The 16986-nt window shown below is 37.6% G+C and overlaps 2 long non-coding RNA genes across 2 annotated transcripts; both read left to right on the forward strand.

The window, feature by feature from the left end:
• The first annotated feature begins 1922 nt into the window (after positions 1-1922).
• LOC117307457 lies at positions 1923-8390 on the forward strand. The gene is made up of 6 exons (XR_004521097.1): positions 1923-2151; positions 3258-3326; positions 5612-5640; positions 6572-6723; positions 7213-7309; positions 7955-8390. It is a non-coding gene; the product is annotated as an uncharacterized LOC117307457 (long non-coding RNA).
• A 498-nt stretch (positions 8391-8888) lies between these two features.
• Positions 8889-11439, forward strand: LOC117307458. The gene is made up of 3 exons (XR_004521098.1): positions 8889-9023; positions 9766-9953; positions 11380-11439. It is a non-coding gene; the product is annotated as an uncharacterized LOC117307458 (long non-coding RNA).
• The last annotated feature ends 5547 nt before the right edge of the window (positions 11440-16986 follow it).

A 16986-nucleotide genomic window follows, 5' to 3' on the forward strand; every position in this document is an offset into this window, starting at 1 on the left:
TACCTAAAATTAATTTTTTGCCTGTGCCTTGAAACATTCGTGTGGCATGTAAGCTCATGTGCACCACCTTTCATGTGCACATCTGTTTTACAGAAGTATTAAAGAAACAATATGCATGATTATTTTCTATTGCCTTGTATATTATCAAGTTTTGCCCTAAAATGCACAAGGCTATTGACCCAATTCATTTGACGTCATCATCAGAATAATCTTGGATGTGCCATATTGGTGGGCTAGGTCACTGCGTTATACAGCGAAGTGCGCATTTTAGATGACGCGGCATTTACACGTAAGCCTATTGACCACCAAACTGGTGAGCGTGGCAGAGTCGCCGTGTGTGACGTGTGTCCAAGGGGTCCATATGTTATAATTTCACTCTCTTTACTTACCTACACTTGCACCCCTCATAGCTAAAGTGACTTTATGTAATGCCTGTGTGTATGTATTGTACCCTAAGTACAAATGAGTATAGAAATGTGAAGTTTGCCAATTGGCAGCCCTCATAACCAAAGTGACTTCATGGTATGCCCTTTGGATTCATTTTTATTACTGTACATATTAGTATAGACTCTTCATCAAGGGTTCCAGTTGCCTTTTATTCATTTTACTCTCTGTATGAGTAAAAACACTTCTTCAAGTTTTCCAAATGTCACCCCTCATAAGCAAAGTTCCTTTATGGTATAAAAATAATAATAATAATAGCGGCTTCTTATATAGCATATATGTCCGTCACTCAGTGACACTCCTTGCGCTGTAACATACAGTATTACCTGGGACTAGGTATGGGACTATACAGTATTATAATTATGTGGGACTAGGTATGAATTATGAGAACTAATTTGTAGCACCATGAAGTGTTTAACAAGGTGCTGTGGTAACCCCTTCTCTTTTTGATAAGTGCACTGAGGTTCTTTTACATGCGTTACATAATACATGGGGCCAACGGCTTAGCGTCCCATCCGAAGGACGAAGCAATGGTTAAGTATCTTGCTAAAGGACACAAGTGTCACGGCTGGGGATTTGAACCTTTTTGTTACCATTTTACTTGACACTCTTTAATGGTATGACTTTTTGTGTTCTTTTTACTCTTCGTACATATGAATGTAGAGACTATGCATGTTTTCCAGTTGGCACCCCTCATTACTGGAGTGACTTTATGGTACGCTTTTTGTGTTTAATTCACCTTCTGCACAATAGTATGTGTATTGACACCTCGTCAAGTTTTCTAATTGGGACCCTTCATAACTAAAGTGGATTTATGGTATGCATTTTTTCCCCCATTTTACTCTCTATACATATATACATTGGTATGTGCGGAGGGTGAATTTAATACCAAAAAGGCATACCGGCACAAAGTCAGGCCGAGTCCGAAACGACGACTTCGGCTACAGCTACGGCTAGATCGCGCGCGTCTGCCTATTCTTCAACACTGGTAGACGCGCTGATCTAGACGTAGAGCTGTAGCCGAAGTCGTCGTTTCGGACACGGCCTCACTTTGGTTATGAGGGGTGCCAATTGGAAAACTTGACGAAGTGTTGATACACATGTGCAGAAGGGCTGTGAGGCCAAAATTCCAACGCCTTTAACTGCATGGGTTCTATTTTCCCTAATTTTCTGAATACGCGCCCAACTGGCGGTAGAAAATCGGGCCAGAAACGCGGATCGCTACAGCTCGGTGAGGGGAGGGAGCGAGGGGTCGCGATAGTTGAGAGTGAGTTTGAATAATCACGTCCTGCACTGAGAATACATTTTTTTTGCACGTGTTGAGAACGAGTTCGATGCCGTTGGGGTTTTCAAGTATTTCTTTGTTGCAGCTTCAAGGCGTACAGCTTTTAGTTGTCCTGCAAAAAGCGAATTTTAGTGTACTTTGGTTCAAAAAAATTGAATTCTCAATGGCTCCTTTTGACAACAGTCACGAACAGCAGCAATTTCTTGAGGCAATGTTTTTTGTCCTGTGTTATTAGAGTTAGCTGTATCATCTGGCTGTTCAGTACTGCACAGAGACTCCACAATCGGGACATCATCGGTGCAGGCGCGAACATCTTCAGTGCCAGTGTTGCAGCATACAGTTGACCATGGAGCTATTGACGCACCCCACGCCCAACATGAAGTCACTTCGAACCCAAGTCACTTCGTACCAAAGTCACAACCGTAAGTTTCTTGAGTCGATCTTATCCACAAATCATCAAGTATATTTTTGAACAGAGCACATTTTGTTTTGATTGAAAATTCTGTTTCCGAGATGCATTAAAGGCAGTGGACACTAATAATATTGGTAATTACTCAAAATAATTATTAGCATAAAACCTTATTACGAGAAATGGGGAGCTGTTGATGGTTTAAAAAACTGTGAGAAACGGATCCCTCTGAAGTAACGTAGTTTTTGAGAAAGAAGTAATTTTCTACGAATTTGATTTCGAGACCTCAGATTTAGAATTTGAGGTCTCGCAATCAAGCATTTGAAAGCACACAACTTGTGTGACAACAGTGTTTTTCCTTCCATTATTATTTCGCTATTTCGACGACCAATTGAGCTCAAATTCCCACAGGTTTGATAATTCATGCATATGTTGAGATACACCAAGTGATTTTGAGGCCTCAAATTCTAAATCTGAGGTCTCAAAATCAAAATTACTTCTTTCTGAAATTCTCGAAAACTACGTCAGGATAACTTTCTGTATGGCGCCACCACTTTTTCACTAATTTTTTCAAAAAGGAATAACGCATTGAGGTGAATGAGATACTATATTATTTCATTTCGATTGAAAAAGTGGTGGTGCCATATGGAAACTTTTCCCTACGTCACTTCAGAGGGAGCCGTTTCTCACAATGTTTTATACTATCAACCTCTCCCCATTACTTGTAATCAAGAAAAGTTTTTAGGTACCATTTCAATACCAAATAACCAAAGACTAAAATACAAAAATACTGTACACTAGGATTGGATAACCTATTTCTTGCTCTTCCTCAAAAAATTGCCATTGCATTGATATTTCAGCTCTCAAATTGTTCACAAGTGGATGTTGTAATATTTATTTTCCCCACGCATGTTGTGCCATCCCTCAATCCTTGCCAACCTTATGATTTTTTTTTCAACTATCAAACTGCATCAAAGTGCTGGCCCAACTCTCAAAAACCAATGTTTACACCATCTTTAGACATTTCACCAAAACATGTTGACCAATCTATCAAAATTTGCTGAATATTTTTCTTCGCTGAAACTGTCTTAAAACTGATGTTGTGCTTTCTCTGTTAAGGTTCCCTGGGCTAATACTGCGCAAATCGTTCAGTACCTGAAGAGTTTTTAAAGGAAGTGGACACTAATGGTAAGTACTCAAAATAATTATTAGCATACAAAGGAGTCCTCCTCTCCCACTATGTAACATTGCTTTTCTCTCCACTTATCTATTTACATTTGTCGTCTTCAGTAAGCCTGGTTTTATATTCTTTGTATTTTGTCGTCAGCGTTTTGTATTGTCATTGTGTGTTTGTCTTGTCCTTGTTTCTTCTTCGCTTTTTGTTTGTTTGTTAGTCTGTCTGTATAAAGGCTGTTGTCTACAAGCCTCGGCTTATTCTCACAGCCTCATGCCCTCGCTCCTCTCTTGTACATAGTTAATTCCTAGTTATTAATTTAATATTTGCTTTGAAATTATATTGTTTCTCTATAATTTAATGCGCTCTAGATTTTGATACATTTTCATGTACTGTTTAAAGGCAGTGGACACTATTGTTAAATACTCAAAATAATTTTAAGCATAAAACCTTACTTGGTATCGAGTAATGGGGAGATGTGGACAGTGTAAAACAGTGTGCCGCTGGCTCCCTCTGAAATGATGTAGTTTTCAAGAAAGAAGTAATTTTTCCATGATTTTGATTTTGAGGCCTCAGATTTAGAATTTGAGGTCTCGCAATCAAGCATTTGAAAGCACACAACTTGTGTGACAACAGTGTTTTTCCTTCCATTATTATTTCGCTATTTCGACGACCAATTGAGCTCAAATTCCCACAGGTTTGATAATTCATGCATATGTTGAGATACACCAAGTGAGAAGACTGGGTTGCGTTCCACTCGGGCGAACGTTGACAACAGTTGCGCACGTTCGCCAACAATTTCAAGTGAAACGAGTTGTGTGCTGCCACCGTTGGCGAACGTTGGCAACTTAAGGAGAACATACTTCTGAGGTGTTGGCGAGCAGTTTTAAAAAAATACTACGTTCGGTGCGCGCCATCTTCATTTGAGGGCGCCGCCATATTGACGTAATGCGCACCAATTGTTCCAAAGATAACGTTTGCGTGAGCAGTTTTGAGTCGTTTGCGCAAGTAGAACGCACCCCTGGTCTTTGACAATTACCAAAAGTGTCCGTGTCTTTAATGCTCACAATGTTTTTTTGTTTCAACAAGTGTATGGAATAACCGTATTATTTTATTTAATTTAATTTAATCGAATGTAGGCATAAAACCTTACTTGGTGTAATAGTAATGGGGAGCTGTTGATAGTATAAAACATTGTGAGAAAAGGCTCCCTCTGAAGCGACATGGTTTTCGAGAAGGAAGTAATTTTCCACGAATTTTATTTCGAGACCCCAGAATTAGATTTTGAGGTCTCAAAATCAAGCATCTGAAAGCACACAACTTAGTGTGACAATGGTGTTTTTTCTTTCATTATTATCTCGCAACTTCGACGACCAATTGAGCTTAAATTTTCACAGGTTTGTTATTTTATGCACATTTAAAAAAAATTGCAATTTAATTTGATTTTGTTTGTTTGCTCATTTGTATCCAGACAATCTATGTTCAATTTATTACGGATGTTCTGCTATATTAATAAAATGGTTGTTTTTTAGGCTCATGATGTCTATTTCTCACAATATTGCTGATGTACTGATATTTAGCACCCAAATTGTTCAGAAGCGGCTAATGTAATCTTTTATTTTCCCATTGCATGTAGCCCTAGACTTGCCAACATATTGATTTTGTTAAACTCTCAATCTGTATCCCAAATGCCAATTTTATACCATCCATTATGTTTCCAAAACTACGTAGCCGGTCCCTCTAAACTTCTTGACCAAACGTTTTTAAACCTTCAAAAACTTTCCCAAGCAAATGTATTTTCTGAAATTTCACACTTCAAGTTGTTTAGTGCCTTCTGACATAGGATTTGCCTACTATGACGTCACGTGTAGCAAGGCACCTTATACCGCATACATTCTAGAGTTTCTTGTAGAAATTGGTTCAGCCGCTTTTTCAGGCTTCACATGTGTGTGTGTGTGTGTGCAGCGGCAAACGTTCACCGCGATGAGTTTTTTTCTGTCTTCAATGACAGTGCACGTCGTTCGTTAGATAAAGTTTGTTTAACATCGCGAATGCTGCGTGCTGCTTTTTTTACGGAATTAAGTGTTTGCATCTCTGTGGTATTTTTTTTTTTGATCGAAAATTTTTTAAAGTCTGTAAAATAGCATAGCTAGGTAAGCAACGATTGCATTCGGGCGCTAGGTTCAATTGGTTCATGTTCTTTCTTGTTAAATTTTAAGTCGATTTTATAAAAGAATTGTTGTTTTCTGCTGTTTGTAAAGCCTCCAAAAATTTAATTGTCCATACGTTTTTTTTCCAGTGGAAATACATAATGGCACTGTCTTTCAGGTGAGGTCTTTTTCCTTTATTCGTTCGTTATAAGGCCTATTTACAAAATTTAAAAAACCTTAAATAAAAACAATTTGTTCTGGAGTTCAATTTTTGTTAATTCTCTTGCCAACCTGTTATTTAAAAACTGAATTGATTTTAGTTGTTCAAATTATAGCCTATATTGTGCTGTATATGTTCCTGGTGGCTCATGATGTCTATTCCTATAAACTTGCCAATTTACTGAAGTTTTAGCTGGAAAAGGTTTTACACGCTGATGTTGTGATCTTTAATTTTCACCACGCATGATGGCCCATTTCTCACAGACAACCTCATGATTTTTTTTCAACTCACAAACTGTATCCCAGTGCCTGCGCAACTCTCAAAAGCTAATGTTAGGGCCTACACCATATTACATTTTTAATCCTCAAAAATTTGTCTTTACAAACTTACCAATAATATAATATAGTTGTTCAAGGAACACGTTGCCTTGGGTCAGTCGAGTTGGTCTTTGAAAAGCATTGGAAACCGTTTGTAAAAATGTTTACTCCTACAAATGGCCGACCGTGTTAGTCGACAAGGAAAGGAAAACCACGCAATTCCGAGTGATACTTGTGTGGATCATTATATTCTACTTTTAAAATTGCAAGTTTTTTCCTTTTACGTCGCGAACTAACACGGTTAGCCATTTTATGTCAAAATGTTGACCCCACAAAATGGCTGACCATGTTTCCCCACGACGTATTAAGAAAACCGTGCAATTTTGAGGCATGTTTGTGTGGATCCTAATATTCCTCTTTTAAAATGTCTTTCTAACCATATGCATTTTATAACAAACGCATTTCAAACGCTTTTTAAAGACCAACTCGACTGATCCAAGGCAACGTGTTCCTTTATGTCATGTCGTGTATTTTTTTATTCTATCTCTGTTTGCCATGCTGGTTGTTTCTAGGAGTTGGCTGCTGCCTACACAGATGATGAAAGCCTAACAACTTGGAACATGTCTAGAAATTCACTGCAGGCTATCCATGTAAAGGTTGTGATATCTAGGAACTCAATGCTTCACTACGAACACTGTAGGTCAACAACTATTGTCTTCAAAGGGTAAGTCTTGAAGTTTGATCCCATATCTACTTTACTTTGTCTCATCATACAAAAATTGTCTTGTGCACTGAGGTCATATCTCTCTGTTGGTTTTTACCATCTAGTTCTCGGACACTAAATTGAAAAATTTGTTTCACTTAAAAATTGGTCCTAAGCTGATTTTGTGTCAATCATGAAATAATTTAGCAAAGTTTGTGCAATTCTTTAAAAGAATTTTCAAATTCAATGATCTCTTGGGATTCTTCTTTAATTTCTGATTAATTGACAAAATAATCAAGGGAGGGAACAGGACCACCCCTCCCCTCCCCCAAAAAAAATCTAAAATATAATTTTGTTTTCCTTTTGCCTGTTTAGGTCATACCAGCTTTTTAAAACTGTGTTCCCTTTGATGCCATAATGTTGTTATTCTTGAAACATACAATCCAAAAACTTGCATGTTTCATATCTTGCTGATTAGAGAAGTCAATTCTTACATTCTTACCACTGCAGGTTATCCTTGTGACAGAACAGTTACTGCTCCACTCCAACCATGGCAAGTCACCCATTTGTATACTCACTGCTTCACTTCAACTATTATCTTCAATGGGTAAGTCTTGAAGGTTTATCCCATGTCAACTTAAATTGAACTTTGATTTGTCTAGTCAAACAAAACTTGTCCCCATACACAGGCCATATCTCTCTCCATCGTGTTTTTATTAAGTTAGGTATGTAAAAAACAAAATTGAAATAGATGCCAGATTGAGAGGTTTACAAACATAATAATCAACAACCCTAGATGTAAAAAGCTTATGCTGCCCATTCCATTGAAACTTTGGCCAACCGTGTTTGTTTGCAACCAAAACATAAAAGGAAAACCGTGCAAATTCAAGGCGTTTTTGTGTGGATTATTGTATTCTACTTTAGAATTATCTATTTAACCATATGCATTTCATAACATACAGTTTCAAACGCTTTTTAAAGATCAATTCCACTGATCCAATGCAACATGTTTCTTTAAACACACTTAATAATCAGACAACCCTAAATGTTAAAAGCTAAAGCTGTCCAGTCATTTGAAACTTCTTAACCTTGTGTTTTTCAATCCTTAAATAATTTCTTTCAGAGCAAATGTGCCATTTCTTAGTTTTCACAAAGACAGGTTGGTGCAGTGTTGTCAACTGTCTTTCAAAAACTTACCAATCTTGTGATTTTAATATTGTCACGTATTTCTTTATTCTGTCCCTGTTGCCAGGCTGGTTGTTTCTTTGACAGAGTTTGCTGCTGCCTGCACAGATGATGAAAGTCTAACAACTTGGAACATGTCTAAAAACTCACTGCAGGCTATCCATGTGACTGTAAAGGTTGTGCTATCTAGAAACTCAACGCTTCACTTTAACCACTGTAGTTCATCCATGTGACAGGGACCATTATCTTCAATTGGCAAGTCTTAAAGTTTTTATCCAATGTCTACTAAATTTGAACTTTACTTCGCCTCATCAAACGAAACTTGTCCTGTTTACTGGGGTTAGATATCTCTAGTTTTTTTACCTTATCAAGTCCTGGGACACTGGTAACTAAACAAATGTTTTTGTAACCTTTAAATTGTTCCCAGGCTGACTTTGTGTCATTCATGCAACATTACCAAAGTTAGTGCCATTCTTTTAGAAAGATTGCAAATCTAATAACAGTTCAAGATCCATTTGTTTCGAGTTTAATAAATTGTTCTTTCTTGGGATCCTTCTCTTTTAATTATATTTTTTGTTCAATTTGTCAATATAATCAATGGCCGATCAGGGGGGCTTGCCTCCCCCTAACAACTCTGAAAACCAAGGTTTTTTGTTAAGTTAGGATTGTTACATTTTATATTTGAAATTGGCGCCAGATTGAGAGGTTAACAAACCTAATAATCAGACAACCCTAGATGTAAAAAGCTGAAGCTGCCCAGTCCCCTGAAACTTCTTAACCTTGTGATTTCAATCCTTAAATAGTTTTCCAGAGCAAATGTGCCATTTCTTAATTTCAACAACATGTTGGTACAGTTTAGTCAACTGTCTTTAAAAAAACAAACCATTCTTGTGATTTTGAATAATGTGCTTGATACTTTCATGTATATGTCTTGATTCTGTCTCTGTTGCCATGCTGGTTGTTTCTTTGACAGAGTTGGCTGCCTGCACAGATGATGAAAGTTGAACACCTTGGAAAATGTATAGGAATTCACTGCAGGCTACCCAAGTTGCTATAAAGGTTGTGATATAGAAACTTCCTGCTTAACTCCAAACACTGTAGTTCATTCATGTGACAGCAACTATTATCTGCAATGGGTAAGTTTTATCCATATCTACTAAATTTGAGCTTTAACTTGTCACATCAAACAACAAAGCTTGTCACGTTCACTAAGGTCATATCTCTTTGGTGCTTTGTTACCTGATCCAGTCCTCGGACACTTGCAACTAAAATGTATTGTTTTTTATGTGTAATTGTTCACATACTGATTTAGTGTAAATTGTTTAGGTCTCAAAATCAAATTTGTGATTTTGTGTAAATTTTTGAGGTCTCGAAATCAAATTCGTGGAAAATTACTTCTTTCTCGAAAACTACGTCACTTCAGAGGGAGCTGTTTATCACAATGTTTTATACTATTAACCTCTCCCCGTTACTTGTAGTCAAGAAAGGTTTTCTGATGATAACTATTTTGAGAAATTACCAACAGTGTCCACTGCCTTTTAAACAAAATAACAATCTAATGGTAGTTCAACTCTCATTTGTTTCAAATGTAAAAAAAATAGTGTACTCTCTTGCGATCCTTCTTTTAAAATTAGTTTGTTTTTCTTCTTCAAACTTGTCAAAGAACAAGGGCTTATCACGGGGGCCATGGCTCCCCGCCCCCCAACTCTGAAAAAAATAAGTTTTTAGCTGCCCAGCCCCTTGAAACTGCATAACCTAGTGTTTTTCGATCCTTACTTATTTTCAAAGCCTATGTGCCATTTCTTATTTTTCAAAAACTAATCAATTTTGTGCTTTTTAATAATGTCATGTATTTCTTAATTCTGTCTCTTTTGCAAGGCTGGTTGTTCTTTGACAGAGTTAGCTGCTGCCTGCACCGATGATGAAAGTCTAACAACTTGGAACATGTCTAAAAATCCACTGCATGCTATCCACGTGACTGTAGCTTAAAGGTTGTTCTATCTAGAAACTCGATGCTTCATTCCAACCACTGTAGTTCACTGTGAGGCAAATATTATCTTCAATGGGTTAGTCTTAAAGTTTTATCCATATCTATTCAATTTGAACTTTACTTTGTCTCATCAATTAAAACTGGTCCCATGCACTGAGGTAATATCTCTTTGGGTTTTCACCTTATTAACATGGTTGGCCATTTTTTGACTCTTGTTGAGATGTTGTGGCCGGTTTCCCCGATGTGTACTAAACCGCAATCACAGGGAATATGGTAAACGACGGCTCTGTCTTGAGTATCTTGCTTTTCCTTGTGTGTATGGAGTGATACTTGAATCTTGCTTGGTGCTCTGTGGAAGGTCTTGACTTGAGCTTGACTAAAGATACGTTGAAGATTGTGAGAAGTGTGGCCGATGGGAGGGTGATTGCAGCCTTTGAACTCTGGTCGTTCATCTGGGTTGAGGCTTGTCTTGGGTTTGCTGAGGTTGAATGTCTTGTATCCGTCGAGTTGAGGTGATGTCTTGATGTGGTGTAGTTCCTGCTTCAAGCTGCCCTTCTCACAGGTGTTGAAGGCCCGGCAGGCCAAGGTGTTGCAGACAGCGGACTTGAAGCGAAGATGATGGAATGAAGAGTTGTGAAGGTATCTGTCAGTGTGTGTTGGCTTGCGGTGTACCGTGTGAGCTAGAGTGCCATCATCTTGTCGAGTTAAATGCCTCAAAATCCCATATAATTGTCTTGTTACTTGTCTGTGAGGAAGGAGATAGTGTTGTTTTGTTCTTGTTCCATGGTGAAGTGGATGCGTGGATGTGACTGTTCAGGTGATGGAGGGAACTCTTGGGGTGTTGTCTTGCTGTGGGGCCTAACCACAAGGTGTCGTCAATGCAGTGGAGCCAGAGGTTGGGGTGAAGATCACCATTCTCGATTGTATCTAGTTCAAATGCCTCCATGAACAAATCCGCCAGGACCGGGGATAGAGGAGATCCCATGGCGGCCCCAGAGGTTGTTCGTAGAATTTGTCTCGCCACCTGAAGCTGGGAGCAGAGACGCAGGTGATGAGGAGGTCGTGGACTTGTTCTGGAGTGAGGCTTGTGCAGTCTGGTAGTGTAGGATCGGCTTGAAGGCGTAGTTTGGCGATGTTGCCTGCTTCTTAGGTAGGTGCTACTGAAGCTCCACCACCGGCAGCAGTCCAGCATTCTCCTGAAGACGAGCAAAGTATACTGTTCAAAACGTCGAGACCCAACTGGCTCTTTTTAGAGCCAACACTCGCCCTAAGAGGTTTACACATGGTTGTACACGTCAGTTTACTATTTATTTATAGCTTCTTCTCATCTCTCCACACCATGCAAGCTTCAAACAATATTTTTTCCAGAGCCTATGTGCCATTTCTTAGTTTTCACAACAAGTTGGTAATGTTTTGTCAACTGTCTTTTAAAACTACAATCTTGTGAATTTTAAAAATGTGTTGATAATGTCATGTTTTCTTAATTCTGAAATTCACTGCAGGCTATCCATGTGACTGTACAGGCTGTGCTATCTAGAAACTCAATGCTTCACTTTAACCACTATAGGTCATCCATTGATTGCAAACTATTATCTTCAATGGGTAAGTCTTGAAGTTTTATCCCATTTTTAATCTTAATTTGTCTAATCAAACAAAACTTGTCCCGTGCACAGACGTCATATCACATTTTTTTTTTCACCCTATCGATTCCTCGGACACTTGCAACTTAACAAAAATTTGTTTTCAGTTTCAAATTGTTCCTGAGCTGAGTCATTCGAGAAGTATTAGCAAACTTTGTGCCATTCTTTTAAAAATGAATGCAATCTAATGACAGTTCAACTCTAATTTGTTTCAAGTTTAATAAATTGTTCTCTCTTGGGATCCTTTTTTTTTTTAATTGATTTTTTTTCCACAAATGCTGCATGCACAGAGGACAACGAAAGTCTAACAATTTAGGACTTGTCTAGGAACGCACTGCAAGCTGTCCATGTGACTGTAAAGGTTGTGCTATTTAGAAACTCATTTCACTCAAACCACTTTAGGCCATTCATGTGACAGCAACTATTATCTTCAATGGGCAAGTCTTGAAGTTTGATCCCATACATCTACACAATGTGAACTTGAATTTGTACCATTAATAAAATTGAAAATCCAATGATCTCTTTACATTCTTCTTTAAAATTGATTTTGTTTTCAAATTGACAGTATAATCAAGGGAGGGGGACCAACGGGGGCAATACCTGCTCCCCCAACTCTTTCTGTTATTATCATGTTATGACCAAGCACTTTTTGTTTGTAATGGACGCTTTATTGACAAGTTAACTAACTTTATACTCAGACTACCCTGCATGTAATCCAAAAGTTTATGTTTGTCTCATTAGGGCAACCCAGCTTTATTAAACTTTTTCTCCTGAGTGACTGATTGCCATATTGGTAAGGTAATTAATATCATGCAGTCTATATCGATTTGCATGTTTCATATTTTGCTGAAAAGTTAACTCAATACTACATTCTTTACCACTGCAGGTTATCCATGTGACGGCACAGTACTGCTACAGTTGCTGCAGGTCATCCGCACAGGCACAGCTTGTCCAAGTATTAAGTCACAAGGAACTGGAGTGTATAATGTAAGCCTTTCTTTCATTCTAAAGGGCCAGTCACACTGCAGCAATAAAGATAACAACGCATAGAAATTTATTCAACCAATCGTTGGCGTGCATTGTAATGCTTTCATATTCGTTATCGAGGCCTTTAAGCCACCCCTTTACCGTTTCTTTTTAGGACTAACTGTTCTAACATCAGGCTGGCCACTTTTTTTTAACTCTCTTTCAATTTTTAGTTTTTTACCCAAGTCTTTTCTTCCATGTTATCTTAATTAAACTCTTGCAAGTTTTTGATCAACCCAAAAGCACACTCTCTCCAGTCCCTTAAAACTTTTCATCTTACTGATTTTCAAACAGCCAAATGTTTGTGAGCTGCTTTGTGCTTAAATTCTCTTAAACTGTCCTACCCAATTGTATACAGACAATTTTATCCAAGGCTTGACTTTGTTTGGATTGGTCATCCAGTTGGTTGTGATGTGGAAAGCTCCAAACTCATGTTATGTTTACCGAAATCATTTGTCAATTATTTGGTATTGCAGGAAGTATCAACCGAGCTTTACATGTGTTGATATTTGATGCTTTACATGTAGTGGGTTGTTTTGGTAGCTCACTATCTTGTACCTAAGTACACCCTTGCAAGCAAACAAGCATATACGCGTTTTTTTGTGCGCTAACTTGGTGGTGCCTGCGGAACGAGTGGTGCGTGCGGATCGAAATGGTGGTGCCTGCGGAATAAAACTAAAGGGACCTGGACACGTGCACGTGGCATGTGGGGTCCTACTTCCGGCTCGCTCCACTGAGTGGTTGATCTTAAAGGTGCATTCGGGCTCCTCATCTGCTAGGATGGTGCCGGTGTAATCACAAATGGTTGACCAACGGAAGTAGTCCCTAAGTTCTTTCCAACTAGGGACCGCGCTAGTACAGTAGGGGACTGTCCCTTCTTTTGGGATGGCGGACCGGACCCGCCTTCGGGCGGTGCAAAGGCCCTGATGATCTGGAAACCGTGTGGGGCAGGTATCCTGGGACCTTCACGTGGTAGCCCTGTTTTAGACGAACCTTACCAGGATGAATAGGCCAAATTTGAAACTGAAATATATTGCTTGTATAGGTCTACTTAACTATAAGATTGCCCTACAATCTTACTCTGTTCAATCAGATTATTAAAACAAGACTAATGCAAGAATATTTGCTTTGTTTTACATGTGAACCAACTGTGAGGTGGCATCTACAAAGGAACGATTGGCATCCATGACACAGCACCAAAGCCAACAGTGTCAGTTCTTAGGCGAGGCCTTAATAATATTTATCAAATTTTTCTCAGATTGTGCCCAATAATTCCTCAAGACTATAAGACTTGCGTTTTTATCAAATTCTGCTCAAATTTTGCCCAAAAGTTCCACAAGACTATTGCCTTGCGTTTTGATCAAATTTTGCTCAAATTATCGCCAAAAATTCCACAAGACTACAGCCTTGCGATTTTATCAAACTCATGTTGTGTCGTTCCTCCAAAATTAAGATGTTACTAAATTTACCCAAAATCATTTGCCAAGTATTTTTCCAAAAGTGGCAATCAGACAATCCTGGATAATCTTTTAAGTTTTCCTTTGTCTAATTAGGGCATCCCAGCCTTTATTACCAGCCCACTCCCATATTGGTGTTGTACTTTAAAACATGCAATCTATTAATCGTTTTTCATGTTTCGTATTTTAGCAGATATCTCCCTTATTTGAGTAGTTTTCTTTTTAAGCCATTCGTAGATGTCCACCTAAGTTTTTAAAGGCAGTGGACACTATTGGTAATTACTCAAAATAATTGTTAGCATAAAACCTTTCTTGGTGACGAGTAATGAGGAGAGGTTGTTGGTATAAAACATTGTGAGAAACAGCTCCCTCTGAAGTGCCATAGTTTTCAAGAAAGAAGTAATTTTTCACGAATTTTATTTCAAGACCTCAGATTTAGAACTTGAGGTCTCGAAATCAACCATCTAAACGCACACAACTTCGTGTGACAAGGGTGTTTTTTCTTTCATTGTTGTCTCGCAAATTCGATGACCGATTGAGCTCAAATTTTCACAGGTTAGTTATTTTATGCATATGTTGAGATACACTAACTGTGAAGGTTAGTCTTTGACAATTACCAATAGTGTCCACTGCCTTTAAGAGCCAAATTATCATTGAACTCTTTTAAGTGTTTGTTTTTTTCCGACTCGTTTTACTTCATTTTTGTTTTTTCAACTCTTTCAAACTTTTGATTTGTTACAAATTGGTTCTGGTACCCGTTATCTTTGAGACATATTAATATTAAACAACTGATCATTCCAAACGATTAGTTAAGCTGGTGTTGGGTTTACTAATTGGAACTTCTTTGGATGAGGACACTTCAGATGGAACTTCATTCATAGCTACATTGAACCTGTGAGTATTATAACAAATGTATTTACTAACTTCGCCACATCATTGAACAACGACACTACAGAGTAAACTTCAGCTGCAGCTACATTTGGACATGTGAGTATGAACAAACTTTCTTGAAAAATCACGCCACACGCACAACATGGAACGGAGCATATGCGGCCCCAGGCCGACGGTCCTGAGTGCAAACCTTTATCACAGCTATCCTTTATCCTATTTCTCACTCCAAAAAATCGTCCCCAAAAGTATCTACCAAGTCTTCCCGAAAGTATCTACTAAGGGTTCTGTGAGTCTTAAGTTTTTGTTCAACTCATTTGAGTTTCTTCCTTCAAACCTATCAACTCCTAACAAATTTCCAAGTTCTTAATCAACTCTACCATGTTTTTTTCTTTGTTAACTCATCCAAGTTTTTCCTCAACTCTTCCAAGTTCTAAATCAACTCTTCAAAATGTTCTGAAATATCCAAATTTTTTCGACATTCTTGTGATTTGATTATTCTTGACCAACTGTTCCAGGTTCTTACTCAACTCTTCCAAGTTGTTTTCTAAACTCATCCAAGATCTTAATCAACTTTTCCAACTGTTTTATCACCTCTTCAAAGTTGTTATTCAACTCTTCCAAGTTGGTTATCTCAACTCCAAGTTCTTAATCAACTCTTTCAAATGTTTTATCACCTCTTCAAAGTTCCCAGTCAACTCTTAGTTGTTGTATCACCTGGTCTAAGTTCTTCTTAATCAACTCTTAAAGTCTGTTTTCAACGCTTCATTTTATTTATCACCTCTTCCAATTCTTCCAAGTTGTTTTCTAAAGTCTTCCAAGATCTTAATCAACTCTTCCACTGTTTTATTCTTCAAAGTTATTATTCAACTGTTCAAAGTTTTTCCTAAATTCTTTCAACAGTAGAACAATTGTTGTGTCACCTATTCCAAGTTCTTAACCAACTCTTTCAAATGTTTTATTGCCTCTCGAAGTCTTTTCCACAAATAGTCCAAGTTCATAATCAACAATTAATCAAAATCCTCAACTCTTTTAATTATTATTCAACTCTTCCAAGTTCTTAATCGACTCTTCAAGTTCTTAACCAACTCTTCCAAGTAGAAAAGTTGTTCTCAATCAATTATTCCAAGTTTTCTTACTCAACTTTTGTAAGTTTTTACCAACTAATTTAATTGTTTTATCAACTCTTCCAATATTTATTCCCAAATCTTCCTAGTTGTTCTTGACCAACTCTTTCAAGTTGTTTTCTCACCTTCAAGTTCTTAATAAACTCTTCCAAATGTTGTATCACCTCTCGAAGTCTTTTCATTTATCACCTCTTCAAAGTTGTTATTCAACTCTTCCAAGTTGGTTATCTCAACTCCAAGTTCTTAATCAACTCCAAGTTCTTAATCAACTCTTTCAAATGTTTTATCACCTCTTCAAAGTTCCTAGTCAACTCTTAGTTGTTGTATCACCTGGTCTAAAATCTTCTTAATCAACTCTTAAAGTCTGTTTTCAACGCTTCATTTTATTTATCACCTCTTCCAAATTCTTCCAAGTTGTTTTCTAAAGTCTTCCAAGATCTTAATCAACTCTTCCAACTGTTTTATTCTTCAAAGTTATTATTCAACTGTTCAAAGTTTTTCCTAAATTCTTTCAACAGTAGAACAATTGTTGTGTCACCTCTTCCAAGTTCTTAACCAACTCTTTCAAATGTTTTATTGCCTCTCGAAGTCTTTTCCACAAATAGTCCAAGTTCATAATCAACAATTAATCAACAATCCTCAACTCTTTTAATTATTATTCAACTCTTCAAGTTCTTTACCAACTCTTCCAAGTAGAAAAGTTGTTCTCAATCAATTATTCCAAGTTCTCTTACTCAACTTTTGTAAGTTTTTACCAACTAATTTAATTGTTTTATCAACTCTTCCAATATTTATTCCCAAATCTTCCTAGTTGTTCTTGACCAACTCTTTCAAGTTGTTTTCTCACCTTCAAGTTCTTAATAAACTCTTCCAAATGTTGTATCACCTCTTCAAAGTTGTTATTCAACTCTTCCAAGTTGGTTATCTCAACTCCAAGTTCTTAATCAACTCTTTCAAATGTTTTATCACCT

Source organism: Asterias rubens, chromosome 2 (genome assembly GCF_902459465.1).
Source record: "Asterias rubens chromosome 2, eAstRub1.3, whole genome shotgun sequence".
Lineage (NCBI taxonomy): Eukaryota > Metazoa > Echinodermata > Asteroidea > Forcipulatida > Asteriidae > Asterias > Asterias rubens.